General features: G+C 45.1%; 1 protein-coding gene across 17 annotated transcripts in view; it reads right to left on the bottom strand.

The window, feature by feature from the left end:
- The window catches only part of DNM1 (dynamin 1), a 132,558-nt gene that overhangs the window by 90,114 nt on the left and 23,269 nt on the right, over positions 1 to 19,175 (bottom strand). The gene's annotated exons all lie outside the window — the stretch shown is intronic.

Below are 19,175 nucleotides of genomic sequence, written 5' to 3'. Positions count from 1 at the left end.
ACATCCACAGGGTATACTTCAATCTGAAGCGTTAAGATAATGTCTCCATAGTGGCTCCTGCGACTGAGGTGGAAGAGGCTCTCCTATTGTTAATAAAGGATATAAACTGAGACCCTACCGAGTCAAACCCATCTTTCTTCGTTATTCCTCTTATCCACCTCCGGTGGTGAGCCAAGCCCTCCAGAAGTGCTCCCTAAGTTCCACACGGATTGGGTCCAAAACTCTGTGGTGGGAGGGGGAGCCCTGCCCCCCAAGTGGAAACAACTATTTGCCTCACGGCTGTCATAAGAAGGAAAACCAACTCTTTATGCTTGAGATTTTGATTTATATAATTTTCCATTGACAGCAGGGCTAACATGGGATCAGGTACAAGATGTTGCCCTGTAATGGCAGATGACAGTTTAAAATACAGTAATACTTCAGTCCAGAGACACAACAGCAAAGACACACAAATCCCTTAATTACTGGTTTCGGTGTGATACAGTAGAGCCAGTGTGGTACAGTGGCTAGAGCATTGGCATGGGAGACCAGGGTTCAAACCCCACTTGGCCTTGAAGCACACTGGGTGTAACCTTGGCCCAGTCACTGCCTTCTCTTACCCTAACTTGCCTTGCAGGGTTGTTGTAGAGATTAAATGAGATGGAGGAGGAGCATGATAAAATGCAATAAATAAAAAAAATAGGATTTTTATTTCTATCTATTGAATACTTAACAGCTTTTGCACTATTTTTTTTTAAAATAGGAAGAAATCAGAAATTGCCACTGCAAACACACACTTAAAAGTAAAGGGGCCCCTGACCCTTAGGTCCAGTCATGACCGACTCTGGGGTTGCGGCGCTCATCTCGCTTTATTGGCCGAGGGAGCCGGCGTACAGCTTCCGGGTCATGTGGCCAGCATGACTAAGCCACTTCTGGCAAACCAGAGCAGCGCACAGAAACACCATTTACCTTCCCGCCGGAGCGGTACCTATTTATCTACTTGCACTATGAGGTGCTTTTGAACTGCTAGGTGGGCAGGAGCAGGGACCGAGCAACAGGAGCTCACCCCATCGCAGGGATTCAAACCACCAACCTTCTGATCGGCAAGTCCTAGGCTCTGTGGTTTAACCCACAGCGCCATCCACATCCCCCAAACACACACTTATCTGGCAACAACTCCCACTAAACTCAATGGGACTTACTTTGAGAAGAAAATGCAGGAGATTTCAGCCTAAAGCTTGCCCTGGGGTAATTCTGAGATTATTAATAACAAATACTCCACCCACATTCATCAGCCACACCCATCAGAAATAAATTAGGATGAAGCTGCAAGGAATAAGCTTTTAATGAACAGAGTATCTTTGCTAAACAGGACTTACTGAACATAACCTAGGAGGGTCTGTGCAGGGAAGACATGGCCAGATAACATAGCAATTCAATAGTTAAGTGTTCACAGGGAATCTCTGGTTTAATGCTGCTTTTAGCTAATTGTGGAAAAGCCATGGCCGCAGGTCTGAAGGCGCCCAGGGTGAGAGCAACCAAACTGCCGCTTAAGTTGGTTCCATGAATCAATGAGATCCTGTCAGCTGAGTTCTAGCACACTGCTGAAACCCACAGAGGGCAAACAATCCCTCTGCAACAAAATCAGTTGCAGCCAAGCATTTGCTTCTCATTCGGATTCCTCCTCACTGCTCAGAAAGAGCTTGCACTTTCAAATCGAGAGCAGCAGGGAACATGGTGGCAAAAACAATGCGGCAAATGTGGCAAAATGTGCCCCGGGAATTTTAAGGGAAGGAAGTTCATCAAATTTTCCTTAGGATTGCTGATTTAGCAGCCACAACCCACAACTATCCCCCTCCCCGTGTAATTCTAAAATGACTCTCTCTTCCGTAAAACTCTGCAGTGCACACACCACAAAGCGAGTTGTGCTGCCCTCTCTCTGACACTCGCAAGTCCCACTAGAGTTGCATCAGCCATCTTTGGCTTCAGCTCTGGATTTCCTCTCTTTGCAGAGTTCTGATCACAAAGGATGCTTCCATGTGTGGACAACTTAACACAGCCTTCTCCATTCTGGTGCCCTCTAGATGATTTGGACTACAATTCCCTTTGGCCTGAGCCTGCACTAAAGATGTCCCATAGAGAAGGAGCTGGCCAGAAAGAGGCCACAACAAGACAGAAAATGTATTAAACGGCAGTGAGTGCAACAAGCCATTTTTACACTATTTCACACCTCCTAGTGGTGCAAGAATAAAACAACTAGCACATTTGTAAAGCTAAGCAGGGTCCAGTGTGGTTTCAAATTGGATGAGCAACTGCATGCTGAGATTCCTGAAGCTAGAGTTCCCTTCCAACTCTACAACAATGAAATCTATGAAATCTATGAAATTGTGCAGATAGTCTATCATGTGTTAAAAGGGGTAGATTTTCTGAGCACATGTTTCCCACTCTACTTGCACAAAAATGGGGCAAGGGATTAAACAGCACAAGGCGCACAGGTGTTTTTGCTATTGATGCTGGAGTGGGGAACCTGTGGCCCTGCTGCTGTTGCTGGATGACAAATCACATCTTTCTCCCTGACCATGCTGACTGGGGCTGGTGAAAATTGGGAGTCCAGTAACTTCTGTAGGGCCACAGATGCTCCACTCCTGTCCTACTTGGTGCTGTAGCAGAGGGGTGTGTGTGTGTGTGTGTGTGTGTGTGTGTAATGCGTCTACCTCTCAACTTTCTCCCCAATTTGGATACCAGGTGGGGACATAATCAATCTTTTGAGGAGGCAGGTAAGCTGCACTTAAGCCAATAACGGTAATTTCAGGCTTCCAAAAATGGAATCACCGGGTGCCAGCTATTTCAATAATCATGCATTTTAAAGGCCCATTTCAAAGTAATGCTTCATGCAGCAAGAACGTTCCAAACGCTATGGGAATAAATGCAGCATTTTTATGTGCCAGCCATAAAACATTATTTGTATGAATGAATAGTAAATGCTGGCATTCTGTGAAGATCCCAGTTAGCTTACAAGTTAAAAGAATCAATATTAGTGCATTAGTACCCCCAGAGAGCGCTAAAAAGTTTTGTCTAGCTTGTTGCATCCCATACAGACTGAATAAAAATGGACACCTCTTGCCACAAACATAATGAAATATCATTTGGACAAGAGTTCTACATCCTGTTTATCACAGTGATCAGCCAGGTCAGGTTGCCAGGTCAGGAACCTCCCAGATCCTGGGACTGAGTTGTGGGCCCCAGTGACACCCATAAGCATGACGAATAAAGCATCAGCCACAGTCACTGAGAGCATGTCATTCAAATAAAAAACACAAAGCCCAATTAATGGGCAAACATGTCCCTGCTTGGAAGTTAAGACAGGAACCTTAGCTAAAGGTTACTATGATAGGGAGGGGAGGTGGGCAGACCCCACTACCCCACCAGAGTGTCTTAATTTGCAGAGATGGAGGTTAACCGGGAAGGGGAAGGAGGGGAGGAGGTGGCAGACCCCATGGAGAGTTCATTCAATAATTTGCAGCCTGCTCCTGCAAGGCTCCTGCAAGGCTGAAGCTTGCAAGCTCTATGCATAGTAGACATCATGATGATGATGATCATCATCATCATTTAAGGGCACTCTTGCTCACTTGGAGATTCAAGCACTCCACCTGCCATCTGGAGTGGGGAAGGCAAACCTAGAGCCCTGGAGTGTCTGCATTTGGTCTGGATGGTGCAACCAAAATTGGGGGTCCCACAGCATGCCGCCTCCAAACGACCGCCAGAGACAGTGAAGGGGAAGCAGGCAGAGCATAAGCACCAGCCATGGGCACATGGTGGGGTTGAAGCCAGTCAGCTGAAACTGCTACTGGTCAGTGTAAGACAATACTGAGCTAGATGGACCTGGGGTCTGACTGGGGCCCAGCCGCACTATCCATTTAAAGCAGCATTACACCACTTTTGACAGTCATGGGCCACATTCATGTCATACCTTTAAAGCACTATGATCCCACTATAAACAGTCATGGCTACTGTGCCTGCCCCACCCCCCAAAATCTGGAAGCTGTAATTTGTTGAGGGTGCTGAGATTTGTTAGGACATCCTTATTCCCCTCCCACAGATATAAGTCCCAGAATTACCCATGATTGTTAAACAACTCTGGAAAAATTGTATCCTATAATACTGTTTCAAATATATAATACAAGAAGGGAGCTGGACTGAATGACCTCAAAAGACCCCCTCTAGCTTTTAGATTTCATGGACTCCTCCAGATCATCTATTTACTGAGCATACGTCTTGATTGGCTTGCACAATGCTTACTTGGAGGTCAGGGTCATGCATTTAAAGCACACTTATAGTCATAGTCCCCCCCCCACAATAACCCTGGGAACTGCAGTTCACCCATCACAGACCACGTTCCCAAGATACTTTTGTGGGAGCCAAGTGCTTTAAATATACTTTGAATGTATAGTGTGGATGTGACTTTATTTTCTGGTTCTTAATTGAGTATTCTGTAAATACATGCTGTCAAGCTGCATGCTAGAAGATTCAAGACAGACAAGAGAAATTACCGTATTTTTTTGCTCTATAAGACTCACTTTTCCCCTCCTAAAAAGTAAGGGGAAATGTGTGTGCGTCTTATGGAGCGAATGCAGGCTGCGCAGCTATCACAGAAGCCAGAACAGCAAGAGGGATTGCTGCTTTCACTGCGCAGCGATCCCTCTTGCTGTTCTGGCTTCTGAGATTCAGAATAGTTTTTTTCTTGTTTTCCTCCTCCAAAAACTAGGTGCGTCTTGTGGTCTGGTGCGTCTTATAGAGCGAAAAATACGGTATTTATTAATGCAGCACATACTTAAATTGTGGAACTCCCTCCCACAGGAGGCCGTGATGGCCACCAACTTGGATGGCTTTAAAAGGGGACTGGACAAATTTGTGGAGAAGGCTATCAACGGCCGCTAGCCATGATGCTACACTCTGCTTCCATAGTCAGAGGCAGCAATGCTTCTGAATACCAGTTGCTGGAGACCAGAGGAGAGGGGACAGCTCTTGTGCTTGGGTGCTGCTTCCCATGTTCCCACACATATCTGGTTTGCCGCTGTGGTAACAGGATGCTGGGCTTGATGGGCCATTGGCTTCATCCAGCAGGCTCTTCTTAGGTTCTTATTTGCTTGCAGAAAGCTTATGTGGAGGTTTGTTGAGCTTTCATTCTGAATTGTTTGCAGGGTGTTTACATGTCTTCAGGTTAAAAATTAGGTCATCCCACACTTTTCAATGCAGTTTTCCATCACTTTCCTAACCCCAAATGTAAAGGGTTTTGTTTTTATATCAGTCAATTTGTTGTGCCAAGATGACAGAGTGCTTTAATATCATGGGTAGGCAAACTAAGGCCCGGGGGCCAGATCCAGCCCAATCGCCTTCTAAATCCGGCCCACAGACGGTCCGGGAATCAGTGTGTTTTTACATGTGTAGAATGTGTCCTTTTATTTAAAATGCATCTCTGGGTTATTTGTGGGGCCTGCCTGGTGTTTTTACATAACTAGAATATGAGCTTTTATTTAAAATGCACCTCTGAGTTATTTGTGGGGCATAGGAATTCGTTCATTCCCTCCCCCCCCCAAAAAAATATATAGCCTGGCCCCCCACAAGGTCTGAGGGACAGTGGACTGGCCCCCTGCTGAAAAAGTTTGCTGACCTCTATTTAATACACTTTAATCACAAAAACAAAAAATTCTGGTAAATGCTTGAATCCCTCCTACAAAATACTGACAATCTAGACATCCCCTATGACACTCCCTCCCCCACTACACACCCACAAACTTATATTTATCATAGAGCTCCTATTTGTTCATTATCTAAGATAAAGGGACCACAGCTTTTTTTTGGCATGTAATATGACAACTCTTGACACAACTTGGGAGACAATGGTACTCTTCTGTGTATGGGCCTAAAGCACACATTGTACTGCCCTGGCAATGCTGCATTGATAGACTGTGAATACACTCGTTATTTTGAACCACAATTGTGCAAATGGTGCTTGAAATAAAACCAGACAAAAACTGCTCACACGCGCCAGTTCGGACGTCTGACAATGGAAGATACAGAAGGTGCAGCAATCCAGAATTTAAGCTCTCCAGACAGAAGTTGTGAGTGGGCTCAATGATGACATAAAACTGTGAAAGATGTCAAGACGCAGGACGTGGGATAGAGAAGCTTGTGCGGAGATCCTGATAATGTCAGGTTTTTTAAAACAAAACAACTACCGTATTTTTCGCACCATAGGGCGCACCAGACCATAGGGCGCACCCAGTTTTTTTGGGGGGAAATAAAGGGGGGGAAATTATTTTTCCCCCAGGCGCGGGGCTGGGGCGGGGGACCCCAGCCCCCAAACAGGCAGCTCTCCGCAAGCCGTGGGAGCGCTCCCACTGCTTGCTGAGAGGTCCGCGAAGCCTGGACGCGCTGAGCTCAGCGCGCGCAGCCTTCAGCATGCAGGCAAGTCTCCGCAAGCCGTGGGAGCGCTCCCGCTGCTTGCGGAGAGGTGTGCGAAGCCTGGACGCGCTGAGCTCAGCGTGCGCAGGTTTCAGCATGCAGGCAACTCTCCGCAAGCAGCGGGGGCCCAGCGCTGGGCTCCCGCTGCTTGCGGAGAGGTGTGCGAAGCCTGGAGAGCATGAGGGGTCGGTGCGCACCGACCCCTCTCACTCTCCAGGCTTCAGCGAAAGCCTGCATTCGCACCATAGGACGCACACACATTTCCCCTTCATTTTTGAGTGCGTCCTATGGTGCGAAAAATACGGTAAGCAAGATTTGTAGCAGGCCAGAGAGAAAGAATGCTGGAAATGGACCATATAATGTGCCAATCCAAAACAATAAGCATCCATTTTTGTTTCAGATAGAATACCCGGAACGGGATATGACAGAACTGCTTATCTCAGGAGTGCAGGCTCACCATTTGTCTGCAGAAGGTACCCAGCAGCAGCAGTAGTTAAGCAGGAATGAGGAATTTCCAGATACTGTTGGACTTGAGGTCCCATCATCCCTGGCTATTAGTGATGCTGGCTGGGGCTGGGTGGAGTCCAGCAACATCCCTGAGTCAAAGAGCCCTAGGTAGCAGGTGGGACTAGCCCTACTATTAGGCAGAGGGAGGCAATTGCCTCAGGTGGCAGATGCTGAGTGGCAGCCCCAGCTTCTCCTCCAAAGTCTCCTGGCCATAACCTTCTGTTGGAGGGCAGCCCCATAGTTACCCTATTGACCTCAGGTGCAGTGGAGGATGAAATTTCATTGCTAGACTTAAAGGAAGAATCAACTGCCAGACCAACTGACTTTTGTGTATGGAATCACTCTGTCAAATTTATTTGTTAGAAAGCACTGGTCATCACAAAAATACAAACAGTAAGTTCCTACATTTCAGCATAGGTAGTCCCCAGTCCAAGGGGGAACCCCTGCACCCAAAATGTACAATAAAATGTTGTCTGACCCGATAAGCTCCTAAAACAGACAGGGAGGATTGTAGCCTATGTTAGTCCTACTCAGAGTAGACTCACTGAAATTGATGGACATGATTGAGGCCACTGAAATCAGTAGGTCTGCTCCAAGTATTTTTTCGTCAAATACAACCCAAAATCTTTATATGCAGTGTCTTAATCCCAATCTATCCACAGATAACAGATTTTCTGTCTATTGCTCAAAAAGGAAAGTCTCGGGGCAATTCCTTTAAGAAACCTTTCCCAGGGAGAATTATGCCAGAAGCAAGACCTTGAATAATGAATGATCCCTGGAGGCAGATTCACAAATGAGGTTTTACAGGTATTATGGCATCTCTCCTATCCAAAGATGCTTTAGGAATAGTTTGAAATCTCAGAGCTGTAAATGCCTTCCTCAGCACACCAACCAATAATTTTTAAAAATGTGATCTGGGAGACTATACAATTTCGCAGAATAATGGTGATAATTGCATAGCTTGGAGATGACATATTGCGAACAAAAGGTCCCCACAAAGGGGCTGAGAGATGTGACAGAAAAGTTTGTTTTCTGAGCAGGTTGAGTCATCAAGTGTTTTTTCCCCCCCCCGCCAGCAAACAATTAACTAACAACAATGGCTGACTGGCCAGAGTCCAGGGGTGGCAGTTGTGGAGTGGAGGGAGGAGTGTGTGAGAGGGGGATTCTGTCAGGAGACTCCTTCTGACAGGGGGCAAAGCTGAGGAGATGCTCTCAGGTTCTGAATCACAGAAAATACAGTCCCACACTTGCCTATAGGAAAAAGGGTCCCGGAGGGGATACTCTGACAGGAAAGGGCAGTACAGTGGTACAGCTGTAAGGTGCTACCTCGGATTACATACGCTTCAGGTTACAGACTCCGCTAACCCAGAAATAGTACCTCAGGTTAAGAACTTTGCTTCAGGATGAGAACAGGAATCGCACGGCGGCGGCGGCAGCGGGAGGCCCCATTAGCTAAAGTAGTACCTCAGGTTAAGAACAGTTTCAGTTTAAGAAAGGACCTCCAGAACGAATTAAGTTCTTAACCCAAGGTACCACTGTAGTGATTCCGAGGCCAGAGAGGATTTGGGGGTCTGTAAGGGAAACAGTAAAAAAAACAGTAAAAGGGACGCGGGTGGCGCTGTGGGTTAAACCACAGGGCCTAGGACTTGCCGATCAGAAGGTTGGCGGTTCAAATTCCTACAATAGGGTGAGCTCCCGTTGCTCGGTCCCTGCTCCTGCCAACCTAGCAGGTCGAAAGCACATCAAAGTGCAAGTAGATAAATAGATACCTCTCCGGCGGGAAGGTAAACAGCGTTTCCGTGTGCTGCTCTGGTTCGCCAAAAGCGGCTTAGTCATGCTGGCCACATGACCCGGAAGCTGTACGCCGGCTCCCTCGGCCAATAAAGGGAGATGAGCGCCACAACCCCAGAGTCGGTCACGACTGGACCTAATGGTCAGGGGTCCCTTTACCTTTACCTTTAAGGGAAATAGTCCAGTTAAAATCCTAAGTTCCTGAAGTGTGTGTGGAGAAGTCTGATCTATGGAAGATGTGTAAAAGAAGGTAAACTTAAGCCTGAACAGCATACAGCCTATAACCTGAAACAGTATATGTTTTAATAAAAAACAACAGCACCGTTTCTTACATTTCTGTGGAAGAAGAAGAACCTAAACTCCTTGTTTACATCTGTTAAAATAAAGTTTGTTTGCAACCTGTTTTCCCAAAAGGAAAACCCACTGTCACTTGTGATTCATTCTCCATTGGAATTCACCTGAGGGAAAGGGAAACTGAGGGCTGGCACAGCGGCACCAGGGAGAGAGAGGGCCATTGCACCTTTGCAACAGACACCCCTATCTTACACGCTGTAAGGTGCTCCCTGAACCCACTCTAAGTCCAGTCTGTGAATAAAGTTTTGAATTAAAATGAATAGTCTTGTCAACATTTTTATTGAGCAATTTAAGCCAAAATCTCTCTCTCTCTGTTTATCAAAACACTGATCTATTCCTGAATTTACAAAATACAGCTTGCTCTTCCACTGTAATATTCTAGTTGTCTGCCCAGGTCTCCAATTTTAGTAACAAGGAAGTAGCGGGTATAAATTTTAGATACCATATCCAACAAACATATTATATTTCATGTGATTGATCTTAGAACCCCTTCTTATGAATGGGTGTAATAAGAGATGGGATCTTGCAAGAATCATTGAGTAAAAAGCTTCTCAAATAGTAGAATACTTGCACCAGTCAATATTTTATTTATACCTTTTGTGGGGGCATTGCATAGTCACTGTATATTATTAGAAAGACTTAAACATATTTATTCTGCATCAAATACCCACAGACCTTACTCTCTGGTGTATTTTGGCATAACTTTTTAATTCTCCAGATATGCTAGTTATCTGGATAATTTGACTATGCCCAAGTATTGCCATGTCTTTTCTAAGGCCAGAGTCAACTGTCTCCCTCCTGCAATATTGTAAGGGGGTTATCAAGGTGTCCCAAATGAAGATTGCTTGTGTCCCTGTAGAGACGAAGTAGCTGATACTTTGGGTATTTATTAATTTATTAATGTAATCTTCATAGTGAGGAAAGTAGTAGACTATTTAGCCCTGGCCCCTCTTCCTTGTGAGAAAACATCCTGGAAGGACTCTGGGATGGTATTTGAAATATTTATTGGCTAATAAAGACAATTAATGACAGTTAGTGGCCAAGTTTCTTTTCTCAACTCAAAGATGTTCATAAGATAATACTCTCATTTTAATTGCCGGTTGTATCTTCTCTTTTTATCCTTGTTTCATATTTCATTTTCTGTAAGTGAATGTTCCAATGATCACATTTTTCTTTCTGTTGGCTCTTGTTTTAAAGGGTCTGTGACTGTACAATAAATTATTGATTGACAGATAAAGAGTCTCTTCCCACTGTGTGATTGACACTTGTGCTTTGATAGATATTTGGTCTCCCTCATTACATGCAGTGCAATGGATCAAATACCTAGCTGAGTTTTTCTCCTTCTCTGGACAACCCAACTCTGTCCAGAACTAGAAGGGGAAATCCTTTGTTCCCCCTTTGTGAATATGTTATTATCATTTCTACATTCTGTAATTAGGGCTGCAGAACTGTATGTCATAGCTGTCAACTTTTCACTTTTCTTGCGAGGAATCCTATTGGGAATAAAGGAATTTCCCTTTAACAAAGGGAAACGTTGACAGCTATGCTGTATGTGGAGCTGTGGGGTGCTATTTTGTCCTTTGTGTGAGGCAGCATAATATATTGGGCCATCCCAGGTAGCAGGGCTTGGCTTGAAAAGTCATTGGGCTGAGGCTGCCAATCAGAACAGACAACACTGAGTTAGGGTGGGCATATGGTCTGCCTCAATATAAGCCATCTTCATAGCAGTGTTGGCCTCATGTATCATTACAAAACCAGATTTGTAAAAGGAGAATGATGACATATTTGTATTGCCACCTAACACCCTACTCCCAAAATATTGCTACTGGCCACTCCAATCTCTGCTGAGTGGTGCATGAGATTCCAAGGGGTCTTGGCACTCAACCAGGTTCTCGGTATCTTTGGGGAAAATGAGGCTCAGTGGCGTCTGCAATGTCTTTGAAGTATGATTTATTTACACAGGAAGCTTTCATTGGAAAGAGGTTCCACAGCATTTGCATCTGGGAAGCAGCCTGCCTTTCACAGCAGCCCAGCACTGGATTCCCAGACATCTCTGTGCCTCTTGCATGTGCCATGCAAATCCCCAAAGCAGAACTTAGCCCAAAGTTTGCAGATGAGCTGCAGCAGCTTTGGAAGGGCAGTGATGACAAAAACAGTGCTGCATCATTCACCCATATTGCAGAGACAGCATCACTGCATGGCAGAGCAGCACTTAAATAGAAACATAATTCCCTTTGGAAAGCTACAGAGGGGCTGTCGCTGCCCGCAGGGATTTCTGACTCGACACTGCCCCTGTGCAATGTGGAAGACTTACGCTTCTGATGAGTCACAGTTCCAAACACCGGCCATGAACCTGTGCCAGTTCCAAGGTTTTTAGGAGAGAGGGGCATGTGTTGGCCCTCTACCTGAATGCACCCAATTCCTCCTCCTCCGCCCCTCCAGAGGTTGCAGAACCACAACTCTAACCACACCTGGCCATTGGCCATGCTAGATGGGGCTGCTGAGAGTCATAGTTCAGCAACACTTTTGAGGGCCAAAGATTCCCAACATCTAAGCATAGGATGCCTTAAAAGAGAGGATTGTCCTGTGACAACAGCTCTTGAGAGGGGACTCTTCTCACTAAGCTGGACACTTGGCCACCCTAGTGCCACCACAACTGATCCTTGGACATTAGCTAATAGGTACTATGTGACATCCTATGCTCTTTTAAAATGGGGGGGGGGCGCTTATTGGGTTGTTGTTTTTATTTTGATTATATATTTTGTGGTTTTGTGTTCTGGTTTTGTTCTGTGGGACACCCTGAGACCTCCAAGTATAGGGTGGAATATACAATAAATAAATAGATAAAATATTCCTTAATCTGTGTATCTGCAGAAAGATTATGATGGATTGACAGCATGCACGACAGTACATGCAGCTTCCTCTAACATGGAGATTATGAGAGGAACTCTGTAATAATCTTAAAGTGAAACTAATGAGAATTGAGCATGCTCAGCGGCCAGTGACAGTGAAGAGTGGAGGGATGGAAAACCAGAGAGGGCAGAAGGAAATTGCAACAGAGAGACTGGAACACTCAAGAAATGCTCTACGCTTCAGCATTTTGTTGCAGCTCCCACTTGTGTTTAAATGCTGCATTTGAATCCTGTCCTTCTGATAAGGAGTGCAGGTCAGTGAGCCATTTTTCCACCTCTCCTTTTTCCCTTTTTGTAACAACCCCTTCTAAGTAGAATATCCACCCTGTGACCCACTTTGGAGTTAACACTGAGAGTGATACCCAACACTACGCATACCAAACATCTTAATCATATATATCAATTTACAATTCTTACGATAAATTATCCATAATCAATCCTCTCTTCTTACAACTAAATAATTTAAAGAACTCAAGCTAGCTCACAATAAATACTCCAATTGTTTCTTAACTATTTATTAATTTTGTCTAATTAGCTATTCCTAAGGCAGGAACATTAGTATTATTTTTTAATTTTTAATTTAATTTAAAAATGATCCAAACATGCATTTTAACACCATCCCCTCCTCTTTCCCTGTTCTTCATCCAATGAGTTAATAGATTTAATTGAAGCTCAACAGTTCATTTCTCAATCCATCACTTTTGGCACATCCAGTTGGAGGAATTTTCCATGTGTACATGCCCTGGTAGCCAGCCTTGATGGTGGCCAACAAGGCAAGGAGTGCAAAATGGAAACCATGCTTCAAGGCAAAGTGGATGGGCGGCGGCCCAGCTCTTCCAAAACCTTTCTGTCTCCTGCAGAAGGACATCCTATTCATGTTCATCAGCATCTGCAAAACACTGTTCTACCGCAGGCCTTTATCTGCCCACAAGAGCAGTATAAGGAAGCTTTTATCCCACACTCTTCAGATGGCAAAACAGAACAAAACAAAGCCCACCCATAATTCCTTTACATTTATTATCATTATTATTATTAAATTTGTATACCACCCTGTACCCACAGGTCTCAAGGTAAAATTTACAGGGCAAATCACATTATAAAAACACAAAATATAGAATAAAAAGAAGAATAACCCAATAGCACCACTCCCCGTGCCCCTGCGGATAAGAAAACCTTTGGGGCAAAACCTCAAAGTCCTCAAATTCGGTTTTTAAGTCCTTTCTATTTTTATAGAGGCAAGCCTCTCCCCCCTTCTCTCCCCCTCCCTCCCTCCCTCCCTCCCTCTCTCTCTCTCTCTCTCTCTCTCTCTCTCTCTCTCTCTCTGTTTTCTACTGACTAAGCAACTTAGCATCTGGCCATATGTTTCCAAGCTGAGAAAGCACACAGGCCAAGTTTCAGTTTAAAATATTTCTCCCACCCAGCCTCTTAGGACTGATTCACGCAAAGCACAAATGATGATTGGCTTCCCACTGCAGTATTTAACCATGCGAGTTAAAAACAAGGCAGAAATCACAGTGATCGTATAAAAACAACGCCCCCACCGATTTTTTTTTGCATTTGTATTCCAGCCCAGCCTTCAATATTTTGCTGCCCTGCCCTCATCCCATCTCAGTGATCAAACCCACACTGGGTGCAAGCTCCCATTACTAGATGTGAATATGAAGAGCGTGACATCGGGATACTTTTGACGCATGTTCTACTACTTCAACAGCAATCCCTAGTTTGCTCATTTTCTTTGGCAACCAACTCATGCTGCAATAACAGCTAACAGCTAACAGTAGTAGAGGGACCACAGTTCAGTGGTAAAGCACATGCTTTGCCTGCAGAAGGCCCAGGGTTCAATTCTTGGCATGAAAGGAAAGAGGTAGCAAGCAACAGGAAGCAATGGAGAGCTAGATGGGGAAACTGATCCGCTTTAAGGCATCTTCCAGGGGAAGGGCCACACTAGCCTGCTTTTCATGCAGAAGGTCCTTGGTTCAGTCTCCAGCATCTCCAGGTAGGGGAAATACCCCTGACTGAAACCCTGGAGAGCTGCTGTGAGCCACTGTAGAAAGCACTGGGCTGGGTGGACCAAACAGGAGGTACTCCAGACTTTTGTGGAGGTAGTAAGATGGACATACATTTTGCAATGTTTACTAATGTCACAAGAGCGTGTTGGTCAATAACCAAACAGTTCAAAGTTGAAAACTCTTTATTAGCAAAAACACAATTTCCACACAGTTGACTGAGCACCAGGCCTAATGAGCATCGCAGCTCATTCCCAGCGGTCTTACTCCATGGAAATCAGTTGCCGAGACTGAAGGTCCCTGCCTCCCCACAGCTGCCTAAGTCCCCTCTTCTCCACGGATTTTCTTAAGCAATTTGAGGCTGCACCTGTGAGAAGCCCGCTTCTCCTCTGCCCTCTTCATGCCTCTCCTGGTTCTGGGAGACCAGGGTGGAGGAGAGCTTGTCGCAACTGGAGGGGGAGACACTTGTGCCTCTTCACCGGCCAGACTCATCTCTACCTCTTGGCCTCTCTCCTCTCCTGCTTCAGCTTCTGCCTCTGATTCTGCACTGCTCTCTGCTGCACACTCTCCCTTCTCACTAAAGCCTGTTACTGTGATAGGAGTTTTATGGTCTTAGATATATGGTAATGTTCATAACCGCACATACATAGGTCAGCACAGGAAGACCAACCTGGAACCATTTTGATTCCTAAACTGAGCAAATGTTTTCTCTGCAAGGTCAAACTGGAAGTCTCCCCATTGTCTCTTTCCTCACAAATCCTGTCTTAAGGACACATTTAAGATATGAATAGGGTGTGAGCCTGTGACCTGGCCCAGGAAATAAGTACCGTATTTTTCGCTCTATAAGACGCACCAGACCACAAGACGCACCTAGTTTTTGGAGGAGGAAAACAAGAAAAAAAATATTCTGAATCCCAGAAGCCAGAACAGCAAGAGGGATCGCTGCGCAGTGAAAGCAGCGATCCCTCTTGCTGTTCTGGCTTCTGGGATAGCTGCGCAGCCTGCATTCGCTCCATAAGACGCACACACATTTCCCCTTACTTTTTAGGAGGGGAAAAAGCGAGTCTTATAGAGCAAAAAATACGGTATTTTACCACTACAAAAGAATGGCCAGGCTCCCCAGGAAATCCAATCAAGTAGCCTGCCAGACAGGAGATAAACTGCGACAGGAGAAAAACAACACTGTTTTAGACCGCCCTTTCTGGGATGTATCTGAGGGGTGGTCTTAGGTTACACCCCTTCTGTGATGTATGCATAATGTTTCTGGGGGTGGTCTTGATCTAGAGGATGGGAATTTCAAAAGTCTTTATAAGCCCTTGCACAGCATTTTTGTGGGTCCTCCTCCTTTCCTGCGAGTGAGGGGAGCACCCTGTTGCAACAGATCAATAAAGATCAAGCTTACTAGCTGCTTTGCTTCTCAATATTCTCTAGTTGGCCTCCGTTATTTTCTCCTACCAATAGGGAACCTATGTAAGGACTCTATATGGGCTCTTGGATACCCCATAAGGGGAAAGGGCATATTTTTATTTACAACATTACCTCTTCTGCTTCTGGCACCTCCTCCAGTCTTTCTCGGACCACTCATTGTTTTCCCACCACCAGTCCCTGGGCAAAGAATCTGAGTCTTCTTCCCTTGGTGGTTCCCCAGCTAGTTCCTCCCACCATTCCTCTGAGTCCAACCAGTCCATGACAACTTGAGACAATAATAGTGCTTTAGCGGTGAATTTATCCTAGACTGCCCACACGTTATTCCACTTCAGTATTTATTGTCTTCCCAGTGTTACCCCATCACAACAACAACCCCCAAACATTTGTAGTACAAAAGGTTATGGTATTTCAGCCAGAAGCTGCAGGTGATGCAGTAACTGGAAACGAAGCAGTTGTGTCTGCCATGTAGCTTTTGCAGGCACAAGTCGGTCTTGGAAGTGGGAGGGCCTAAAAGTGGGAGGGCCTGATGCCATCATAAGCACAAATCAGCATGAACGTACAGTACAATATAAAGGATGTTTAGGGAGCCTCCAATGTGCCAATATGGGTCACATGAAATGTCTACATGGAACTGATCCAGGAAAAGGGCCACAGCCCAGCAAGTGAGCAAATGCTTTGCATGTGTAAAAAATAAGAAGTCCCAGATTTATTCCCTAGCAGGGTTGGAGAATACACTCACTCATCTGAAGCACAATATGCTGGCTGGGAATGATGAGAGATTTCGTCAGCAACATCTGGAGGTTGCCAGGTTAGCAAAGGCTGGTTGAGACAATACTGAGCAAGTCTGTCTCAGGATAAGGTAGTTTTCTACTTCTCCATGCTCACTGTCCCCCCCCCCCCAGAGAGAGAGGTGCTTCTATTAAAAGTAAAAACACAATCAGCTTAACTAAATAGGCAGAGATTACCAAAGAGATCACAGAAGCCAGGGAGAGAGAGAGAGAGAGAGAGAGAGAGAGAGAGGCATATTCATTAGAATTTGACCTCACTTCCACTACAGAAGACTGGAAGCATTTGATCAGGGAAATGTTTACTCTTTTCTGAGTGATAGGAAGTTCAGGCTGAGCTCAGGTATGAAGATTTAAGTGTTGTTTTTTGCATGGCTGCAGCAGTAAATCTGCAGTAGCTAGTGTAGAGGGCTGTTGTTTTTTAAACCACCCAGCTCTCTTGTGCATTAATGACATGTACACAAATAGCATCAGATCAGCTTAAAGTTGCTTTTAGTGTGGAAAAGGCTCTCTGGGTGACTTTTGCAGAGAAAACAGTGGAGACTTAAAGAATTGTGTAGTGATGAAGAACATGAGCTTAAATCATAAGAACCTGAGAGGAACCTTGAAGCTCCATTGGGCCAATGTGCCAGTCCAGCATCCTGTTCTCTAGTGGCCAACCAAATGACTATGGGAAGCACACAAGCAGAACCCAAGCACAAGAGACCTTTCCCTTCGTGTGGCTTCCAGCAACTGGCATTCAGAAGCAGTGCTGCCTCTGGCCTACAGCGTAGGCATCCTGGCTACTAGTCTTCAATAGTCCTCTTCTCCATGAATTTGTCCAGTCCCCTTTTAAAGCCACCCAAGTTGGTGTCCATAACAGCCTCCTGTGGGAGGGAGTTCCACAGTTTAACTATGCGCTGAGTGAAGAAGACATTCAATTTACCTGCCCTGAATCTTCCAACATTTAGCTTCATTAGAGGTCCACGAATTCTAGTGTTACATGAGGGAGGAAAACCTTCCTCCACCCAGCATATTTTATAAACTTCTATCATGTCTCTTCTTACTCGCCATTTTTCTAAACTAAAAAGTCTCAAATGCTGCAACCCTTCCTCCTGGGGAGTCGCTACATCCCCTTGACCATTCTGCTTGCCCTTTTCTGAACCTTTCCCAACTTTACAACATTCTTTTTGAAACGAAGTGAGCAATCTTTGTCAGTGTTTGGACACTGGGGCTGGAAATGTCCCCAGTCTGAAATCCTGGAGAAGTCCTTACGGAGTTTACACAAACACACATACCCCACACAAACATCACAGGGGTGGCAGTGGGGCAATTCGCCTCAGGTGTCAAAATGCCTCAGGCAGCCCCTGACATAACAGGTCCAAAGAGCACCAGTTTCAAATGCAGCACAAAGGCTCCTGGGGCGTTTGGCATAACCTAGCCCATTTTTTGACACGGGTTTGGCCGCCTCTCGATATATCATATCCAAACTTGACATGGGAGTTCCATTGGGGCATCTGGTTGGCCATTGTCAATTTAGGATGATGCGCTGACTGGCAGGGAATTTGACTTGATCCAAGAGGGCTGCTCTTACGTTCTTAAATGAACCTCTTGGGGCAAGTGATTCCACAATTTAGATATGGTCACAGAAACAAGACCTTTCCCTAGTCATCTTCAACCAAGCCTCCAATAGAGATGGGATAAAGGAAAATAGGAAGCTGCCTTATACTGAATCCAGCCATTGGTTCTTTGAGCGCAGTACTGTCTCTGCTGACAGACAGCAACTCTCTAGGATTTCAGACAGGGAACAACCCCAGCCCCATCTGAAAATGTCAGGAATTAAATCTGGGACCTTCTGAATGGAAAACAGATACTCTTCCACTGAGTTATAGTCAAAACCACCACTTTAAAGTCAGCTTGGAAATGAACTGAGAGTCAATGCATTTAGTGAAGCACAAGACAAAATAATTATTAAATAATTCTAGGCTGCCTTTTAGACCCAGAGGTCTCTCCATCATATCTCACGGTGCAGGCTGTGTTAGAAGCAAACAGTCCCTAAGGAATCCTTGACTTAAGCCATTTCAGGCTTTAAAGGTTATCATCAACACTTTGAACGGTGTCTGGAAAGAAACTGGTGGCCATTGCAGTCCTTGCCCCAGGAAATGCTTCAACCCATTTGAAGTCAGAACTTTGGACCAGCTGTTTCATCTTTCCTTACTTCTGAAGTTATCACAGCTGCCACACTTTATGTGTGGCTTCAAAAGAGCAGGGGCAGGATTTCAAACCTGCACTCAGTGCTGTGCATCAGGACTGCAGAAGATAAATATTATTCTCCCTTTAAGGGGAAAAATTGTCAGATTTATTTTCTGCTGGTGCCCCTATAGCTGCTGCGATGTTTGCAAAGTGCTGTGTCCTCTTTCCAAGGCCCAGAGCTCTGACGAAGCTAGAGGTACAAGATCTCAGAGCGGCTGTTTCCAAGGGTAACTAACAACGTCTTTGCCACCACAGGATGATCTTAATTGCATCTGAAACTGCAGAGGCTCAATGTCCCTGGCAGACTTGCACTATTCCTCTATCTCCTTCCAAGCAGATGGAGCCTGCGTACTGAATTAAATCCTTAAGGCCTGATCCTATGCGGTCTCACTCACAAGAGAGGGGCCCCAGTGGTATACCTAGACAACTTTACGGTCTTACTGTGAAAAGCAGAGGAGGGGCACTACAGGTCGCTATTTTATTTTGGTTGTAAATCATTAACATTTCATTCCTGCCCCCACCCCATGCTTTAGAACTGCTTCTATATTCCTATATGTTTGAGAGGGACTTTGCCAACTCAGATAAACAAGACTACTCTAAGCACGTGCAGTTTAAATCATAGCAACATTATGGCTACGAGAATAAAGTAGAATTTGCTTCTGCTGTGCTAACACTGAATGCTTTAATTTTGCAGTAAGCAATATTTTTGAAATATG

Source organism: Podarcis raffonei, chromosome Z (genome assembly GCF_027172205.1).
Source record: "Podarcis raffonei isolate rPodRaf1 chromosome Z, rPodRaf1.pri, whole genome shotgun sequence".
NCBI classification, from domain to species: domain Eukaryota; kingdom Metazoa; phylum Chordata; class Lepidosauria; order Squamata; family Lacertidae; genus Podarcis; species Podarcis raffonei.
This window is presented reverse-complemented; position numbering and strand designations above follow the sequence as displayed.